The sequence below is a fragment of the Lupinus angustifolius genome, chromosome LG06, assembly GCF_001865875.1.
Source record: "Lupinus angustifolius cultivar Tanjil chromosome LG06, LupAngTanjil_v1.0, whole genome shotgun sequence".
NCBI classification, from domain to species: domain Eukaryota; kingdom Viridiplantae; phylum Streptophyta; class Magnoliopsida; order Fabales; family Fabaceae; genus Lupinus; species Lupinus angustifolius.
The window spans coordinates 15,865,886-15,887,427 of record NC_032014.1 but is presented as its reverse complement, the minus strand read 5'-3'; the positions used below and the strand labels follow the sequence as shown (position 1 = coordinate 15,887,427).

General features: G+C 34.2%; 1 pseudogene; it reads right to left on the bottom strand.

The window, feature by feature from the left end:
* On the bottom strand, positions 5,016–20,829 carry LOC109350499 (annotated as a pseudogene).

Genomic DNA, 21,542 nt, shown 5'->3' with positions numbered 1-21,542 from the left:
TCTTATTCTCATCATTCTAGGTAGATTTCCATTTATTTTCCCTTACACCATTGATTAAGAAAAAGGTTTCATAAGAGCCCCTCTTCAATCAAAGTCCAGATATCAAGGTCTTGAGACTCCATGAAGATTCTTATCCTAATTTTTTTGAAATCATAGCATTCTCTATTGAAACTTGGAGGATGATTGTTGTTGGAACCTTCTCCAAAAAAGGATTTTGAGGCCGTCTTTAAGTTAAGGATCTTGGGAGTATCTTACACAAACTAAGCTCTGATACTAATTGTAAGTATAAGATGGAAAATAAGAGGGGGAGTGAATTAGTTTTCTCGTCAAGGTTAAACTTTTCTACTATACAATGTTAGAGTATGTTGTAGCGAAAATGTTGCAAAATTTTTTTACATAATATAAAATAGAGAGAATATGGAGAAGAGGAAAAGTACACAGTGATTTTTTTATACTGGTTCACCTTCTTGTCCATCGAAAGCTACATTTTTGTACTCTTGCAGCACAATAAATTTTTGCAGTGATATATTGAGTTGTAATTATAAATCTCTACCTGAGATTACGTGTACATCATACACTCACCTATATCTCACTATTTAGAAGAAAACCACTTCTGATAAAACACTCTTCCCCTTTTCACCATACTCTATGTTGAAAAGTAAATACAAGATAAATGAAAATTTTGCCAAGGCAAGGGTTGCCTTACAAGATATAACAATATTATAACTTGCAATCCATAGATTATAATGCTCTTTAGTGTTTAAGTTAGGAAAACATTAGACAAAACACATATGTGTAACTTCATAAAATTTTGAAAGTTAAAACTCAAGTTACATGAACAAAGTGTAGAAAGTTGTATGTGAAAGTTGTGCAATTGTGTGTATCAATGTGTGTCACGAAATGGGTGTTCCTTGGAATTCAAATAGGCTTTCAATCAGTTATCATACCCCCTAAGTGAAGGTAGAAATTGATTGAAATGAAACCATTCAATTTTGATGAAAGTTGTTCAGATTGGATTTGAAAATCTCGTCCAACAAGTCTTTGTAACTGATTACTGAAGGAAGTAACATATTATCCAAACATTATATCCAATTGAGTAATAGCTTACTCCTCAGAGTAGTCAGCTACTATGTGATATTTTTGTTGTGTAACTCATTACTCAGTTTGGTAACTTGTTACTTAGATCCAATAACCTATTACTCACAGTCACACAGTTCAAGTAACTTGTTACTCAGGTGCGGTAACTTGTTACTCCGGTCAAGTAATCCGTTACTTAGCATTTTAAAAATTGGTTGTTTTTGACTAAGACTTTCCAATTGAATTTAAAAATTGTTTTCCACTTGTGAATATTTCTACTAAATATATAAAAGGTGGAGGATAGAAATACATATATAGAAGACTTAAAAGCTCTTTCTTCTTGCAGCTTGGTCTTCTATGTCTTCAAGGTCTTCTTTCTTTTGCTTCTTTTTGGTGATCTTGGTGACTTCATCAAAAGCGTGTCAAGGTCAGGATCAAGATCTTCTTTATACGATACAAAAGAGAACTGTGTATTAAGTCACTATGATATAAATTCTTATATAGAATTAGTGTGATAGACTATAATACAAATCTAATGGTACAAAGTTTACAACTTTACTATAGTTGAACACGATTTCCAGCTGGCATACATTCACTACGCCATAATTCATATTAAACAATGGTCATTCAACAATGCTTGTTAGTATAAGAGGGAGATTGTGAAAAAGATCTTGCTCCTGCCATTGGCGTGATTTTAATGACGACACCAAGATCACCAAAAAGAAGCAAAAGGAAAAATACCTTGAAGACATAGAAGACCAAGCTTCAAGAACAAAGAGTTATTAAGTCTTCTATATAGATACTTCTATCCTTAATCTTTTATATATTTAGGAGCAATTCTCAAAAGTGAAAAAAAATTAAAATCAACTGGAAACTCTTATCAAAAGAAACCAAATTTCAAAATGCTAAGTAATGAGTTACTTGACTTGAGTAATAAATTAGTAGACCTGAATAGCAGGTTACTTGAACTATGTGACTGTGAGTAACATGTTACTAGGTCTGAGTAACAGGTTACCAAACTGAGTAATGTGTTGCCCAGCAAAAGTAACACTGAGGAACTGATTACTCTCAGGAGTAACTGATTACTAAGTTCAACAAAATGGTTGGATAATCGGTTATTGCCTACAGTAACCGGTTACAAAGAGTTGTTGGACCATATTTTCAAATCCAAATTGAACAACTTTCATTCAAAACAAATGGGGTTCATTCTAATCGAGTTCTACCTTCACTTAATAGTATGATAGCTGGTTGGAAGCCTATTTAAATGTCAAGGAACACTCATTTCCTAATACACATTGATACACACAATTGCACAACTTTCACATACAACTTTCTGCATTTTGTTCATGCAACTTGAGTTTTAACTTTAAGATTTTTCCGAAGTTGCACATAACTGTTTTGTCTAAAGTTTTCCTAACTTAAACACTAAAGAGCATTGTGTATGAAGTATAGAAAGAATCTAAGGATTGCAAGTTATAGAATTGTTATATCTTGTAAGGAAATCATTGCCCTATATAAGTCTTCATTTATCTAGTATCTACTTTCCACCATAGGGTGTGGTGGAAAGGGGGAGGATGACTGCTTAGAAATGGTTTTCTTCTAACTGGTGAGATATAGGTGAGTGTGTGATGTACATATAATCTCGGGTTGAGATTTGTAATTACAACTCAATATATCACTGGAAAAATCTCTTGTGTTGCAAGAGTACTGGACGTAGCCTTTAGAGGACAAGAAGGTGAACCAATATAAAAAGTTCACTATGTACTTTTTCTCTTCTCCATATTCTCTCTATTTTATATTGTACTTTGGTTATTTTTCTACAACATTTTCGCTACAACATACTCTAACATTTTATAACAGAAAAGTTTAACCTTGACCAGAAAACTAATTCACCCACTTCTTAGTTGAAATCTTATACTTATAATTGATACATAATATTTGATACATTATGTTAATGCTATATTTAGTTGAGATGTATGATATATTCTTTATACTTATATTATTATTATTATTGAGTATTAATTAATAATATATTTTAAAATATTTTATTTTAATTTCCTTTCATTTAATTCCATATTAAATTATAGTATAATAAAATATTTTTTAATCATTTGGTTATGTTTGTATCACTTACTAGAGAAAAATTAATAAATGAATCCATTTAAATTTTGAGAATACCACTGAAGATTCTTTTGAAAAAGTAACTTTTTATTTAAATTGTGCCCAAAGAAGTAAAACAATATTTCGGCTCTCCAAGTAAGTGCACCATACTAATACCCAATCCTATCAAAATAGGAAGCTTTGGGATAGAAGATGTGGTTCCATCTAAATGGTAGTAGTCAAATCCTATCTTGACTTTTTTGATGTTGTCTCTCTTCTTCAATGTCTCTGTCTCTGCGGTGTGACTGTTGCATCCTCTTTTCTCTTTCTTGTCTTTGTATGTTTTTTGTTACGATTATGAATCTCCTTCTCATATGTTATCGAGTTACATTATTTAAGAAATAACGGCTTCAAGCTCAAGGATGAAGAAAATGATATCTTCAATGATAGTTCGCTTAAAACTAAATATCAATTAATAAATTGATTCCCGATTCCCATGCCTAACCACCAAATTTACTTTATTGGTTTATATATAACATAAATGAATCAGAAACTGTTGACTTAGGGACACCTTATGTGTTGCAATACCTATTTTTGGAGTTTGCTAAACTCTGCAAGATTGGCTTATTAGATTCTGAAACTTCAAGCAATGGACAATAAATTACTCAAAGTTACTAACGAAATTGACAACTCCTATGCTTATATAGGTTCACTAATTCTAGCAAAAACGTTTTCAGAAATTAATTCACTCATCTTTAGTAGCTCAATAGTGACAATACTTCAAGCAATAGAACTCATGATTGAAGAAATATGAAATTATATTATCTTAAAAAATAATTCACTTTTTACTATTTATGCTATTGTAAAAAGGAGTTGACTTGAAAATACATACTATACTACATGAGATTATTTTCATAGGCCAAGTGTTAGAGACAAGTTCTATGAGATTATGAAGGCTTTTGAAGAAATATCAAAGTGCTCTCTCTCCCTCCCTCTGTTTTCTTTGGTTTTTTAATATGGCTTTCCTTTTTACATTATTTGCAGTAAATTAGTAAATAATAAAGTGCTACATCATTCAATTAAAACTAGTAAGTACAGATTTGTCACAAGTTTGTAAATACGGAAGGACTATAAATCAAAATTAAATTCTTTTTTTTCCTTCTATTTTTTCCCTTCATTTGGTTGTATAAAGAAAGAGATGAAAGAAGTTGGAAGGAAATATGTTATGAAGAAAATAGACTTTTCTCTCATTTGGTTAAAAAGAGAGAAAGGGTGCAAAGACTAAAAAGCATGTGATACTCACACAATCATCTCTCACTAAAAATGAAGAGAAAACTAGTAGAAAATGTTGGATGGTATGAGATGACAAATATAACCTTGGAATATAATAATATAAGATAATAATAATGTTCCATTTTTTGTTATCAGGGTATTTTCATTTATAACATTTTTATTTCTGACGTCTCTTTTTCTTTTATTTCTTTTTCATTTCACTCATACCAAATAATATAAAAATCTACTTCATTTTACACCTATTTCTCATCCATTTCATTCTCTATACTATCTCACTCATATCTTACTTTCTTCTCTTAACCAAAGAAGCATTAAGGGCTTATAGTTGAACCAAAGACAGACCCTTGAAACATGGGTGCTACTGATCTTAAAGATTGGTTGATGAGATATATTTTGTTACTCTAAGAAATCTGATATTATATTACCACCCACAAATAAAAATATACGCTGAACCATGGATTTCATGTTAAGTTTAAGTTTCCTTTTTTCTATCTAAAATCCTCACTTCGGCTTCAGCAAGTTAGTTTTGCAATTGTTCATCTAATTTCTTTATAAAACATCCAACCAAGATTTGGTGAATGTTTTTGCATATAGTTACACTGAAAGATACATCTTTACATTGAGCAACAAAACTATAATATTTGTCATCATCATTCACTTGGTCTTTCTATTATCTTGTAGAACTAATTGGGCGGCATTTCGTCCAGGAGCCCCCATAACTCCGCCCCCAGGATGTGCTCCACTTCCACATAAATATAATCCTCGAAGCGGAGTCTTGTAGTTTGACCTGTCCCATATCAATGACAACAGTCCATAATTATGAGCAGGAGCATGTTGCTAACATTATGATATGTTAAAAAAGAAGACAAAAACATATTATGCCATCTAAAATCATTTTTACCATCCTTTCACACGTCGCATGAGAAAAAGAGAATCCAATCCCATAGCACCATGAAATATATTCCCTCCTGCCAAAAAAAAATTTAAATTTTATAGTGAAAATGTACCAATGATATAGTAAAACATCATGAGTTTATGGATTGGGAAGCAATTCTTCCATCCATGTTTTCTTTTCTTTCATTGTTTTTCTTTCCTCTCTTTTTTAAGGAGGATATCTTGTTGGCCTAACTGTTTAATTAACCTTTTAGTGAAATTCTTCTTTCCTAAAAAAATAAAATCAGACCATTTTCACTTCTAAGTTTTTTCCATAGAAAAGTGTCCTACAATTCAATTATTATTTTGGTCGAAAATGATGCGACTCAAAGTCATCTGAGTGACATTGCAAAATCAAATTTTACAACACCATCACTCTATCCTACAACAACAACCAATCTCTAATCTAAATAGGTGAGATCAGCTATATGGATCGAACAACGCCATAATGTTATCTCATAAATCATTTTTTTGACAAAACATTCATCTCTTAATCTTTCCTAATCATTTTGCATATGGCTTTTCTTCGAATCAACCTTCCTCTAGGAATTGGATTGATTTTCATTTAATATACTCCCCTAATTGTGGTCATTTGCAAATCTTTCCTAATCATTTCCCTAATGGTTTTTCTTGACATTCATCTTCCTCTAAGAAATGAACTAACTTCAATTTGATATGCTCTCCTTATTGTGACTTCTGACGGTCTCCTCCATACATGTTCAAATTACTTATGGCGCGACTCTATGATCTTTTCTACAATAGGGTGACTCCATCTTTCTACCGAATGTATTTATTTCTAATCATCTTGTTTAGTATATCCAATCATCCAACGTAACATTCTCATTTCTGCTATGTGAAGTTTATTCTCTTCTTGATATTTTATAGTCCACTATTTAGTCCCATATAACATTGTGGGTTTTATAGTTGTGCGATAAAACTCCCTCTTAAGTTTGAGTTACACCTTTCTATCACATATGACACCTGAAACACTTCGTCATCTCATTCATCTCACTTGAATCCTATGTTTTACATCTCCCTCAATTTCTCCATCACCTTGAATGATTGATTCACGATACTTAAATCTAGAGACTTGTGATATGATATGATCTCCGATTTTTACATCTACAGTACGGTTTGTCCGTCTCTTGCTAAACTTACACTCCATATACCCAACCATACTTCAACTTATACGTTAGTCATGTGCTCCTAAAGTTTGTCTCTACATTTCTAGCATCACATTTAGTTCCTCTCTCGATTATCCCACTAAGAAAATATCATCCTTAAAAAGCATGCGTTGTGGCACATATTCTTGGATAGGCCCAATAAGCACACCCAAGAGCAATGTAAATAAGTAGGAGCTCAACGTTGACCCTTGGTCCTATGGCAATAGCAAAGTCTTATGAGACCTCATCTTGTATTCACATGGTAGTCTTGATTTTGTCATACACATTGTTGATTGTTCGAATGAATGCAATTTGAATATATTTATTCTCAAGAGCTTACTAAAATACCTCTCTAGGCACCTAATCGTACGCCTTCTCTAAATCAATGAAGATCATGTGCAAGTCCATTTGGTTCCTTCAGTATCTTTCTATCAATAATCATACCAAGTATATAGCCTCCATGGTCAACCTTCCCGATATAATGTCAAGTTGATTTTTAGTGATACACATCTCTTGACTCTCCTTTTGCTCGATTATTCTCTCTCATAGCTTCATAGTATGGCTCAAGAGCTTAACCTCCCTATATTTTGCACAATTTTGTATGTTTCTCTTATTCTTATAATAGGTTTAAAATGTTTTTGCTCCACTCATTTGACATCTTAGAACTCATGAATTCATTCAGAAACTGAGCCAACAAGTTTGATGTTCTCCTAGGACCTTTCAAGCTTCAATAGATATATTATCTGGTCCAACTGCTTTGTCATTCTATGATAAAATGTATAATTTTGATCCTCCTCTTTCGTGTTTAGTTTAACCAATTGTGAAAATAGAGATGTAAAATTGCATCTGTTGGAGAATGAAATCAAATCTATCAAACATGGCAACATGGCAACATGACACTGAGTGCAAAATTGGGTTCAGAGAATGCATTCAACAAGGCGATAAATTGGAGCATAAATACACATGGTTTGAAGTCTAAATACCTTGTGATAATTATAACTACTTGCAGATGTGCTAAAGAACCAACTTTAACAAAGTTGGAAAATATATTGGCCAACCATGAAGAAGCATATGCTAAAGTTTGAATAACTGAAGAGGACAGAGCAATCTTTACCAAAAGGAGAATGTCCATTGAAGACAAGTCAACTGCAAAGTTCAACAATGAAGGTGCAAGTTCATGTATAAACCAACAAGGTTGGTAGAGAGGTCGATGTGGTACAACTCCACAAAGAAGGGGAGGTAGATATACTGGATACAAAGATCAGATGACAGAGTAGAAAAGAAGTATCACTGTGAGGATGATCAGTGTTATAAGTATAATAAAATAGACCACTTTCTCAAGATTGAAGGGTCGAGAAGGTATAAGGTATTGTTGTTATACACAAGCAGAATAACAATGAAGAAGAATAAGACCACCAAGTGTCATTTATCACAGAAGAGTCTGGTTATAGTAATGAAGTATATGATGGAGGACAACCTCAATGGAATTAAGGTGAGGAGATTGCCATATCATGCATGGATGAACTAGCCGAAGAGGTGGCGCTTGTCACAATTATTGGCAAATTAATCAATTCTGATAATGATTGGATTGTTGGTTCTAGTTGATCTAACCATATGACTGCGGACGAGGATAAACAGTCAAATATTGTTGGGTTTATTCAAGTGTGAAGTCCCACATTGGATATGTAGGGAGGAGTGAAAGAGTTTATAAGAAGGAAATACCCATGGAACTAATGCCTTAAGGTTTTGGTTCAAGACGTGGTGTCTCACTTGTGACTCTTCACTCTTCCCATACCCATGTAACAATGGAACTCCCCGGTGGTTGGATGCTCCCCAGTCGCAGTCTGGTCCAACAAGTGGTATCAGAGCCGATGGTTCGGCTGGGACATGGTGGACTGAAGGGGGAGTGGACCGAAAAGTGTGTGGTACTCACACTTGAGGGGGAGATTGTTGGGTTTATTCAAGTGTGAAATCTCACATTGGATATGTAGGGAGGAGTGAAAGAGTTTATAAGAAGGAAAGACCCATGGAACTAATACCTTAAGGTTTTGGTTCAAGACGCGGTGTCTCACTTGTGATCACCACAACCTCTTCAGAGTATAAAGGAGAACTAAAAACGTGCAGGACATACAGGAAGAATCAACATTTGGATAAAACATGCAGGAGCTTGTTGCACACTAAAAATGTCTCATCATAGTTCTAGGCGAAATGCATGAAAGGAATTGTCTATGTTAACAAGAGGTTGCCACAAGCCAAGCTTAACTTAATTTCACCACATAAGAAGTTATGGAGCATAAAGTCATTGGTAATTATTTTTGAGCTTGCATGTATTTGTTGTGTGTTCGTCCCAAGCTAGCATCGTAGCAAATTAGACAAAGTAATTTTTTGGATATAAGTTGGTTGTGACAGTCAACATAAAGGAAAGAGATATTGTGATTTAACAATAGAATGTTTTGTCTCCATAAATGTGGTGTTTGATGAGGCATCATCATGGCAATCTCCTCAAGTTGTGTTGCTACGAAATTCTAAAGTGATTGAGGATCAAGTACAAAAGCAAATAGAAATTCAATCAGAAGCTAGGGAATGGTCGTCGACAGAAGAAGCCATTGATGATGAACCAACAATGGATGAATCCAAATCAAGATCACCCGAGAAAGGCAAAATCTCTTGGCAGACAAATATTCATATTAAGTTTCTAGAGGAAGAGAGACTAAGCCAGATAGAGGAATTAGAGGAGGGGATTTAGTGGTAAGAGGATTTAGAAGAAGAGATGATTTGTAAGTCGAATCCAAAATATGCCAATGTAATGCTAATTGAAGAAAAAAATGTGAAAGAGCCCAGTACATATGAAGAAGCAGCTAAGTCCAAGGATTAACGAGATGCAATGGAAGAAGAGATGTGAGCATTAAAACAAAATGAAACCTAAGAGTTAGTGCCACAACCTACACGAGTACAACCCATCTCATGGAAGTGGGTGTACAAAATGAAGTCTCGTCTACATGGATTTGTAGATATGTGCAAGGATTGTTTAGTGGTAAGAGGATTTTCGCAAAAATATAGCTATCATGAAACATTTAGTCTGGTAGCTAAGATAACCACTTTGTGTGTGCTATTAGCTTTAGCAGCTAACAAGTCATGAAGATTTTGGCAAATGGATGTTTAAAATACATTTTTGCACAGTGAGTTAGATCGAGAAATTTATATGGAGCAACCAAGGGGCTTAGAGAGTAAGGCTTACCCAAATTATGTGCGCAAGTTAAAGAAAGCATTATATGTGATGAAGCAGACACCATGAGGTTGGTATGGAAAAAATTTAGAATTCTTACTATAAAGTGGATATTTGGTGGCACCATCATATTCAAGCTTGTTCATGAAACAGTAAGATTATAATCTAGCTATACTGCTAACATATGTTAATGACCACATTATCATTGAAGATGACAAAGAAGTTTGCCGAACAAGAGGTACTTGTCTGTTTGTTTCCACATGAAGGAGCTTGGAGAATTAAAACATTTTTTGGGACTTGCAAAAAAGAGAACCAAGGTGGGTTGTTTCCGTGTCAGCATAAGTATGCTCAAGATCTACTGCAAAAATATGGTATGTTGGATCACGAACCGATTTCAACTTCGTTAGACATCAACGCAAGATTTTGTTCATGTGAGGGAAAAGACTTGGAGGATGCAACAATGTATAGGCAGGTAGTGGGAAGTTTGATTTACCTCACTCTAATTCGACTTGGCATATCACATGTAGTGGGTGTGGTAAGTCAATTCATGCAGAAGCCAAAGAAGTTGCATTTGGAAGAAACACGACAAATATTAAGGTATGTCAAGTGTACTATCGATCATGGAATGATTTACAAGAAAGGTGTGGCTTGCTATTCATAGTATATTGCGATGTTGATTTCGTTGGTTACCATGACACTCAATGTTTGACAAGTGGTTATATGTTTCCTCTCAGATCAGAAGTAGTATCTTGGTGTAGCAAAAGATTACCCACAATATCTGTCAAACACAAAAGTGGAGTATAGAGCAGCAACTATGGCAACTCAAGAATGTACAAGGTTAATACAGCTATTGCAAGATTTACATGAACCGACTGACTATACGATCAAGTTATACTACGACAACAAGTCGACAATTTGTTTAGCTAAAAATCCAGTGTTTCAAGCAAGTACCAAGCATGTGGAGGTACATTACAGTTTTGTCAGAGAAAAGGTATTGCAAGTGACATCGAAATAAAGTATATGACCATTGAAGGTCAAGTTGCAAATATATTTGCAAAGGACTTCATGGTCCAAAGTTTGAAGAGTTTACAAGACAACTTGGCATCATTGCGAGGTTGCGAGGTCAGCAGTGAAGGAAAGTAATAATTGAAGATAAGTGTTAGCAATTCAATTATTATGTTTGTCAAAAAATGGTGCTACTCAAAGTGACCATAATCACATTCAAAGTCAAACATTACAACACCCCCACTCTACCTTTTTATGTTCCATTTGTTCCTATGGTAAAAGATTGCAGGCTGGTAATAAATGTTTACTGTGAATTGTATCTTATTGTTTTGTGTTCACATCTAGTATTGTAGGCTAGTAATAAGTGCTTGGTGTGATATGTATCTTATTTTTTCTTGTATGTACATGTAGTATTTTCCCTATAAAAGGCTACTTGGTTGTATGAGTTCTATATCACAATTTGTTGAGTGATCATAACATAGATTACTTCTTCTAATCTATTGGTGTGAGTTATTTTTAGACTCTACTATTTATTCTTTACAAAGAAAAGCAATTTTGCTCTTGAACAAATATCAAATGCCTAATTTTTTGTTTAGGTGGTCAAGGAAAAAGTTACCTTTCAAACCAATTTCCCTTTCGAGATCTGGTGGAGACAACATGTCATAACCAATGACTGATGTGCTGAAGCCAGGGGCATATTCATCAATCAATGTGAAGCATTTTTGTGCAAATGATTCCTGGTGGAATAAAACAAAATTGGACCCTAGATTACATAACAAAACATAATAATTAATGCAACAAGAAAACACAGAACAAACTAACTCTGTAGTCATGATCTTGCCAATCACCATCCAATGGCTTGTAGGGAGTATATTGAACAAACAGGTTGATCACATGCTTACCTATGAAGAAAACAAATTTCATAAACTAGATGATGTTATTAATAAACTTCATAGATTAGGAAACCATCAAGCCATCAAATACAGATAAATTAACAAGATGGGTACTGAAACAGAAACATGCCTCCGGTGCTGCTCCGTTAGTTAAAGAAATTAAATGGCATGCTATAGACAAATAATGTCATTATAACAAAGCTGAAAATTAATCAGGATAAATACGGCAAATGCATTGAAACCTAAGCAACTAAACATTCACAAACAGAACATATCAGGAAAGTCTTTACAGCAAAGTTTCAAGTACCAGGTGGTGATATAGTTTTGTCCAGTACAGAGGGAATTGTCATCTCCATAATTGGTCTTCGTGATGGTACTCCATTCACCGCATGTTGGGATGCAGAATGAATCTCTTCCATGCTAAATAGAAATTAACTAGTAAAGAAGAACTGACATGTTTTGAAATTAAATAATTTCCAACTGTCCATATTGAACAAGACTACAACAAATATACATGCTGGTTAACTGCATGAATCCACGATAGATGAAAAAATGGTTCAATTTTAACATACCTCTCCGAACCTATATGAATAGTGTCAACATGCTGTGGGCCAGCATGAGGATGGTCTAGCTTGCAACTTTGAAATTGGGGCAATTTATCAACTGCTACATTTATTTTTGTCGTTGCCTGTTTCAGGAGATATTTACCAAATAAAAGAATTGACACCTAATGAAAAAAATGGAGAGAAAATAGTTTGTCCTGATTTTGATGATTAAACTGAGGGGAGTAAAAAAAAGAAAATCCTATTGTACTAAGTCAAAAATATTCTTTGCAATGTCTCTACTTAATAGTTGCGGTATTCCAATGACCAGCAAAGAACAAGAGTCATATCTCATGAACAAAAAAAGAGAAAAGTTTTCAAAAAGTTCATGTTGTTTACAAGTTATAATTACCCCAACTTTGTCTTATTTGTTCTTTTGGCCATATAGTTACCACAGGTTTGTCATCTGATTAAGATTTGAGGTTTCTACTAAAAAGATTTTCCAATTGATGAACTCCAGGCTTTCGAATTTAGCAGACAATAGAATAAAAGCATATGTCTACATATATTCAAATCTCACCTATCATTCTAGTTCAGTGACACATACTCACATAGTAGAGATTGTGAGTATTCAAAAAAGATAAACTAGGATGAAGAAGTATATTAAATTACAGAACTATAGTCAGGGTTCTTTATTGCACGAACAAAATCAACAGGTAGGACGTTGTCAGACACTAATTCCTGGTTCATATTAGCAGATACTATAAATTAAACAAGATATTGGGAACAAAGAAGTTGCTATTTCAGCTAGTTTAAAAATTTACCACGAAAGTTCTATAAGGAGTTGCGTTAGACAGGACGACTGAAGAATGCACCTCGATACCATCAGCCAAAACCACCTTTATGTTAACTATATCCAAAGCGTCTAGATTCACATAGTATCTCTATTATAGTCTTAAATCCTATAGCCATCTTATATCACATATCGTTAACACTTCCTTATGCCACCCACAACACTTCCTTCAAAACCCATTGTTGGAAGCTCATTCGTTCCTCAACCTTCACGTTTCACCACTTGATTCATGGGACTCTATATTGGCCTTTTCTCTCCAATATACTCTTAACTTTCACATCCATAACCAAAACTCTATGTTTGGTTGTCAAGCTCTCTCCTAGTATGACTTTGTAGTCCAAGCAAAGCTTTCTATATGATTTCATTAAGAAAGAAATCAATTTCGGAACATGTTAAGGTTGCTATTTTCAGCTAGTTTAAAAATTTACCACGAAAGTTCTATAAGGAGTTGCGTTAGACAGGACGACTGAAGAATGCACCTCGATACCATCAGCCAAAACCACCTTTATGTTAACTATATCCAAAGCGTCTAGATTCACATAGTATCTCTATTATAGTCTTAAATCCTATAGCCATCTTATATCACATATCGTTAACACTTCCTTATGCCACCCACAACACTTCCTTCAAAACCCATTGTTGGAAGCTCATTCGTTCCTCAACCTTCACGTTTCACCACTTGATTCATGGGACTCTATATTGGCCTTTTCTCTCCAATATACTCTTAACTTTCACATCCATAACCAAAACTCTATGTTTGGTTGTCAAGCTCTCTCCTAGTATGACTTTGTAGTCCAAGCAAAGCTTTCTATATGATTTCATTAAGAAAGAAATCAATTTCGGAACATGTTAAGGTTCTATTTTAAAACCAATTGGCAATAAGAGGAGTAGTCCAACAAATAATTAAACCATTGCAGAGATAATGAGCCAAACCCTCCACAGGAGCCTGTCGGATATCATGTTAAGGTTTCATCTCAAAACCAACTAACAATTAGAGAAGTAGCTCAAAATGTATTTAAACCATTCCTGAGATAATAAGATAGATGATGTGGGACTTACTTCCCAATATGCCGCCCCATTCTTATGTGATAAGATGTTCCTCCCGCTTCTTAAAGTACTTGCGGGCTATTATAAAATCAAAAGCCGGAGAGAAATTTAGAATAGTCTTACTTTTCATGTTGGCTTCCCCTTTACCATAACCCCATGAAAACCTTCATATCCCCACAATTGATGCTCATAATGGAGGGAGTAAATTAGAAAGCCAATAGACATTCTTGATGACATACCTCAGCATTGGTTATAACTTGTGCTCCGGCTTCCATTGCAGCATTACCAATAGCCTTGGATATTGAGCCCATTCCACCTTAAACATGTCTACAAGGAATAATGGCACGCTATTGACTCATTTTACATAAATAGTATAAAGCTATATGCAAAGGAATGCTGACTAAAAGTAAGCTGTCTAAACTATAGAATTAAAATACATTGGTCAGGAAAGTCTCTCCATAGAGGAATCAAGAGCAATGCAACTGTTTTACAGGATTTTTATAATTGCATAGAACTAATAGTATTATCTTCAGATAGAATTGGCAGTGATATGTTCTCTATATCTTTGTTTACTCGAGTTTATATGTATTATGTATGTTTTTCTAGGGCAAGTATCGACTATTAACTCTGGTAGGATTATTAGGTTTCATACGTTGGACCAAACATAAATTTCTTTTAGTCATCATACATCAGTTCTTCCTTTCTCAGAATCAATACACGTGTAACATATGTTGCACCAAATATACTTTCAAATTATGCTAGCATAGGAAAAATAAGTTTGGCAAACAACATTTTCTCTTATTGTGATTCACAATAAAGATATCTACTAGCAAAAAAAGATACATACGACCAAATTCCACGATCCCCATCAGTTTCTCCCATCACATGATGTAGCAGAACATAGCCACTTCCTGCAGTGTGGACACTGGCCTGCATTACAGTTTTAGAAATACTATTATATATGCCTAGAAAGATAAAAACTGGCTGTGCTGTTTTTAGCATAAATACACTATAATTGTCAATATCTCTATCAAAGAAGGATGAAGAAATTCATGTATACTATGGTGTATTTTTCACACTAAAGATAATTGCTCTTACTGTACTTCCTATCACAGCATCTGTTGCAAGAGTTGCCTTCAGAACATCTGACTGCAGAAACAATGTCAAACAAAGCTGAACATCACACCACCGAAGTAAATGAAGAAACTAGAAACTTATGTACAGGAAGGTCAAAATAATGGAAAAATCATGTACAATCATCAAATTACAAGGACACAGATGTCAATATGCTGAGGAGGAACAGTTACAAGGTGGAGTATGACATGTCTGGGAGGAGAGATTTAAGATATTGTGCAACTTAATTCAATGTATAGACATGAAACCAGTATCAAAAAGCATATAGGTTTAATTTTAAAACATACATTCGTATAGCATGATGTTAAAGGGTTAAATGAAAAGAGTCTTAGTATAAGATCACCTCAAACCAGTTGTTAAAAATTTTGGAAGCTGGGGACAACAAAAGGTTCATAAAGTCCCTGCCAAATAATAAACATATATGAAGACTTGTGCTAAAGCTTCCGGTTCATAATTTCAAATTACTACGAACCCTTTACTGATATCTTATTCGCCACAATGCTAACTTCTTTCAGATAAAAAATAAATTCCTTTTACCCTACTTTTTACTTACATGCAATTATCGTATTTTTGCTTTATTTGATTACATTCATTTAGAGATCATTACAAAAGTGAATCTACTTTGTTAATCATCTTCAGTAGTATGTTTAAGAGCATATTTGATTAGTTTAATCACGACTTTCTTGTTGCATCAAGAACCAAAAGATTTTCAAGAAAACCAGCAAGTTAATCGATTAAGTCCAGCTTTATGGTTAATTGATTAAGCAACCCTTTAATCGATCAAAATTGGTAGTTTTTGAGATTATCTTTTGTAATTCGAATTGGGTTTAATTGTTACTTCAATCACCTATTCACTGACCTCCTCTAGGTGAAGTTAGAGCCATTGTTAACAAACAAGTGGTCTTAGAGCTAGTTCGAGCAAGTACTAGCTTAATCGCTAATTCGTGAGATCATAAGGATATGCACAATGGGCTCTACATATTCTTCGGTGGTGAAGTATCATTTATCAATCTACCTCCCGTCTTTAGTAGAGAGGGTTATGCCTACTGCAAAATAAGAATTAGGATTTTCATTGAGGCCATTGACAAGGATATTTGGAAGGCCGTGCAAAATGGACCTCACATTCCACTACATCGTTTGGAATGTACCGAATACGAAGCCACTTCAAGCACATCAGACGATGAAGAATCATCCAAACTATGCCTTATGATGCAAAATCATGATTCATGCAAATTACGTAAGCAAGACAACTCGAGTGAGGTTAGTATTCCCGACTCCGATTATGAATGCGATGATTCCCCATGTATGATGTTTTATATGGTGCATAAGTAGTATTAGATGAAGAGCTTAAAAAGTTAGCTAAAATCAATACAAATAGAAAAGGAGTAATTTTGGTGCATGGAAAGAAAATTATAGAAATGCATAATATTATTGATGAACTTCAGCTCCAAAATAAAAGATTACATCTCATTTATGCTAATTCTTCATGTGATTGTGCTTCTGAGATGACTATGACACCCTCTTGTGAAAAATCTCCACTTCCAGAAAAAGAGAATACATGCTTAAAATAAAAAGTTGCTAAGTTCTCTAAGGATAGTCATAAAATAGATAACTTACTTCCACAACATAGAAATTTTGGTAATAGATCCCGATTGGGATACATGCATGCTAAAAAGAGATCACATAACATGTTGATTTTAAAAAAAGTCCTAACGTAAATCACATACTTGTTCCTATTGTGGTATGTATGGTCATACTACTAATACTTATCATATTAGATTGCATGATGTATCCAAAGGACAATATATATGGACTAAAAAGGGACAAGATCCCAAGAAAACTAACACTAAGAGACCTACAAGTGAATGTTGTTGTGTAGGTGTGCCTAAGGATGTTTGGACATAAATGGTACTTGGACAACAGGTGTTGTAGACACATGACAGGTGATAAATCCAAGTTCATTGAGCTTTTCACCTAAGGAGAAAGGTCATGTCACATATGGTGATAACAATGAAGGAAAGATACTTGGAGTTGGAAAGATTAGTAATGCTTCACAAACAATCATTGAAAATGTGCTCCATGTGGAAGGCTTAGGGCATAATCTTCTAAGCATAAATCAATTATGTAACAAAGGTAATAAGGTAATCTTTGACTCCAAGTGCTGCATTATTAAAAGTGACATTAACGACAATGTTAATTTTATTTGTCATAGGACAAATAACATATATATGGTTGATTGGAATGATATCACCTCCTTATTTTCTAATTTTCTAATTTAAAAAGTGGATGCTATTTGGATTTGGCATAGACGAGATGCTCATATCCATTTGAACAAGTTAGCTAAAAAGGACATAGTAATTGCTCTACCTAATCTCAAGTTTAAAATGGAAGAAACTTGTGACTCATGCCAAAAAGGAAAACAAGTGAAAAGTTCGTTCTCCTCTAAAAACATGGCATCCAGAACAAGGACATTATAGTTACTTCATGTGGACTTGTTTGGACTATCTCAAATAACGAGTTTTGGTGGAAGTTGCTATGCACTTGTTATTGTATATGACTATTGTAAATTTACATGGACTCAATTTCTAGCACTAAAAAGTGATACCTTCAAAACTTTTAATAGGCATGTCAAGCTAATCCAAAACTAAATGAATCATAAAACTGTGACTATAAGACACCAATATTCTGCTCCTAGAACTCCTAAACTCATGAAAAGAGAGAGTTATATGAATCTTTGAAGAGCTTATGTTTTCAAGCATCATCATTTTCAAAGATTTTCCTTTGCATCTCATAATCATTTCATTTTCATACTTTGAGATTGTGAGATTCATCAAAAGGTTATTGATTGTGAATTTAGTGTAAGATTAGCACATCATATGTGCAAAGAATTTGGTACACATTTACTGATCGAGTTGTAAATTTTTCTCTAGGGTGTGAGGCATCACCTTGGAAGAGGAGATGAATTTAGGGAGAAATACTAGGCTAGAGGTCAGGTCCAAGAAGAAGTCTCTTTATATACTTGGTTAGAAGTGGTGTGTTCTCCATTATAAGCCAGCTCCAAGAGTTTCTTGGTGGAAGAAGTGCTTGTAAAGAAATTTGATTTCTTCTTAATAAAATAAAATCACCCAGATCATAAGGGGAAGACTGGATGTAGATTGCAGTGGTTGGCAATCAAACTAAGATAAATTGGTTGTGTCACTTTCTCTCTTTCCCTACATTATAAACTACATACAATTATTGTATTTCGTTATATTTGAATACATTCATATCAAGATTATTGCATACATGTGACAAATGATCTAAATCTATCGATAAGTGCCTAAAACACCTTAATTTCATATACTGTTTAGGGCACTTATCCTAATCAACCATATTAAAACCTAACTTAATTCAACATTTTTTAAGTAAATTTTTATAGTTAATCTATACATGTTTTTTTGCACCTCTTTTCCAAACCTTTTGTGAATTTTAGGTGAAATCAAAACTCTAAAAGAAGTGAAAATAAAGAATAACGAAATTCGGCCAATCCAGCCAAAACACATGGCACATGGTGCTTAAGATAGACATGGCATCTATATGCTTATCCTTAAGCATGACTAAGCAAATTGGTCTTGAGTGGAAATGATCAATGTCAAAAAGGAAGCTGCTCAAGTAGGCAGCTGAGCATGGCAAGTTCTATGCTCAACACCTAGCCAACTCATCAAGGAGAAGAACCAAGCTACTCAAGCAGGAAGCTGAGCATAGCCAGCTTTGTGGCTAACGCTTCGTTAGTAAGAAAAAGGGTTGCATGGCTGATAAGTGTCAAAACGCCTAAATTTCATACACTTTTTATGGTACTTATACTTGGTAAAATTGAGAAAACCAACTTAATTCAACATTTTTTGGATAAAATATCACAAGCTTGTATATATGCTTTGTGTATTTCCTTTTTATTATATTTTGTAAGATTTAGCTAGAAAAGAGAAGAATTAATCAAGCATAAATAAAATGCTCAAATGAGGCCAAAATGATCCAAAAATAACATGCTTTAGGTTGACATGGCAAGCTATATGCTTAGCCTTAAGCATGACTCAACAAGACTTGGCCTATGTGGAAAAATATGGAGTCAAGTTGAAGTTGCTCACTAAGAAGCTTAGCTTGGACCAAGTCCATGCCTAGCTGACATGGACACCAACTTAGCACGGTCAGACCCAACTTGGCACAGTCAGAACACAAGCCAACCTGCTCAAGCAGACAGCTTAGCGGAGCACCTGGACCGCCTAGCTTGGAACCACACACCTGACCAAATCAGCAAGCACTAGGCCACATCACCATCAGCACAGTCAACGCTGCTCAAGTAGGCAGCCTAGCGATGCCACATAAGCGCTAATATTTGTTTATGTTTATTTATGTTTACTTTTTCAAAGTCCACAAACAAAATCAAACAAAAAATAAACTTTATTAGTAATATAGCATGTTTATAATAATATTTCATTAGGAAATTTCTTGTGGTTCGATATAACCCTATAAAATACTACAATTAAATCTTGAAAGATATGCAAATGTAAAATAGTAAAGTGTTAAGTTATAATTTATTTGTTGACAAAGAAAGAAACCTTGAATAAATGTGCAATTTAATTCATAAATTGTATCTTTGTGAAAAGGAAAAATACACAATTATAATGAGTGATATAACTACTAACTTTTACTTTTTGTCATTTACTTTCCGCAACTAACATTTATTTTCTGTCATTTACATTTCCGCAACTAACATTTATTTATTGCTTTATTCTTTATTCTTTATACCAACCCTTCGAAAGAAGTGGTACGGTTAAATTATAACTTTATTGCTTTATTTATTTGTTCTTTACCAACCTTCCATAAGGAAGTAGATTGGTTAAGAAAGGAAAACAAAAATAAATATTACTCATAATCACTTGTGTTAAATTGCTAAATTCATATCATTATGTCGGCATTGGAATTTATTCCAACAAAGTCGAGATGGTATGAAATTGTTAATAATTCAATAAAGCTAAGTTTTTGATAAAAGGAACATTCTTGAAACCATTATACTGGCATTGGAATTTATTCCACCAAAGCCGAGATGACGAGCAAAGAACCGACCTGTCATTAAATAAATCAAACATAAACTAGCCTCAATAAATAGCAAGAAAAACTCTTTCAACAAATTGGCCTCACTGCGGGGGAGTTGCTAAATAATAGGATTTATTATTTACTACGCTATACTATTAATAATCTTGTACAATTTTTTTTCCTTACTTTTGTACAAATTAATTTGAATTTGTACAAACAATGTAAATTATAAATATTTTCTATTCTTAATCACTAACTTTCTTGTGAAAACAGAGAAACATTTCCTTTGGTGCATGCATTGCAGGAAAAAACAGGTTGAATTTTATTTCGATCCAGAACTTGGAAAAACTCTACGAAAGAAAAATAAAGCCCAAAGGAAAGCTAAGAAAAATTCAGAATCAATGGCCAATATTCAGCAAACCATTGAAGGATCAAGGGCAGAAAACCAGCCAAACACTGGTGGATTTGTCAGTTTTACGTCAAGGAACATGATAAGAATTGGGAGACCATCTAGTACCCAAAAGACTCCGGAAATGAAATATGGATTGGTATAGCTAATGTACGCCAATCCATTTGTCGGTCTAGAGCATGAAGATCTATACAACCATCTCACAAAATTTTATGAGTTGGTTGGTAATGCTGGTGTCTCAGAAATAGAAGAGGAACCCACTTTTCTGAGGCTTTTCCCCTTAACTCTGATAGGTAAAGCTAAGGAATGGTTTCTATATCTGCCTCCACATATTCAGAATGATTGGAATCTGGTGGAGGAGAAATTTATGAGCAGTTACTTTTCGCAAGGAAAGTTTATGGATCTCAAAACAACAATTTCTACATTTGTTCAACCTGCTGGGGAAAATCTTTGGGAATCTTGGCATACATTCAAATCTATGTGGAGGAAGTGCCCAATGATGTGCAAACTCAAATCCACATCTTCATCAATGGTTTGCAACAATAATACAAATGGATTCTGAATGCTACGGCTGGCAGACAACATTTGACTCAACCACCGAAAGAAACCATAGATCTAATTGAATCCATGACCATGAATTACCAGGAGAGTCAACACCAAAGAGGACCACCATCAAGGAGAGGGGGAATCCTTGAATTAAGCTCAACCGATGCAATGTTGGCTCAACATAAACTGCTTCAACAATAGCTTGATGAACTGACCCAAAAGCTTAATAATTTATGTTGACAAATACG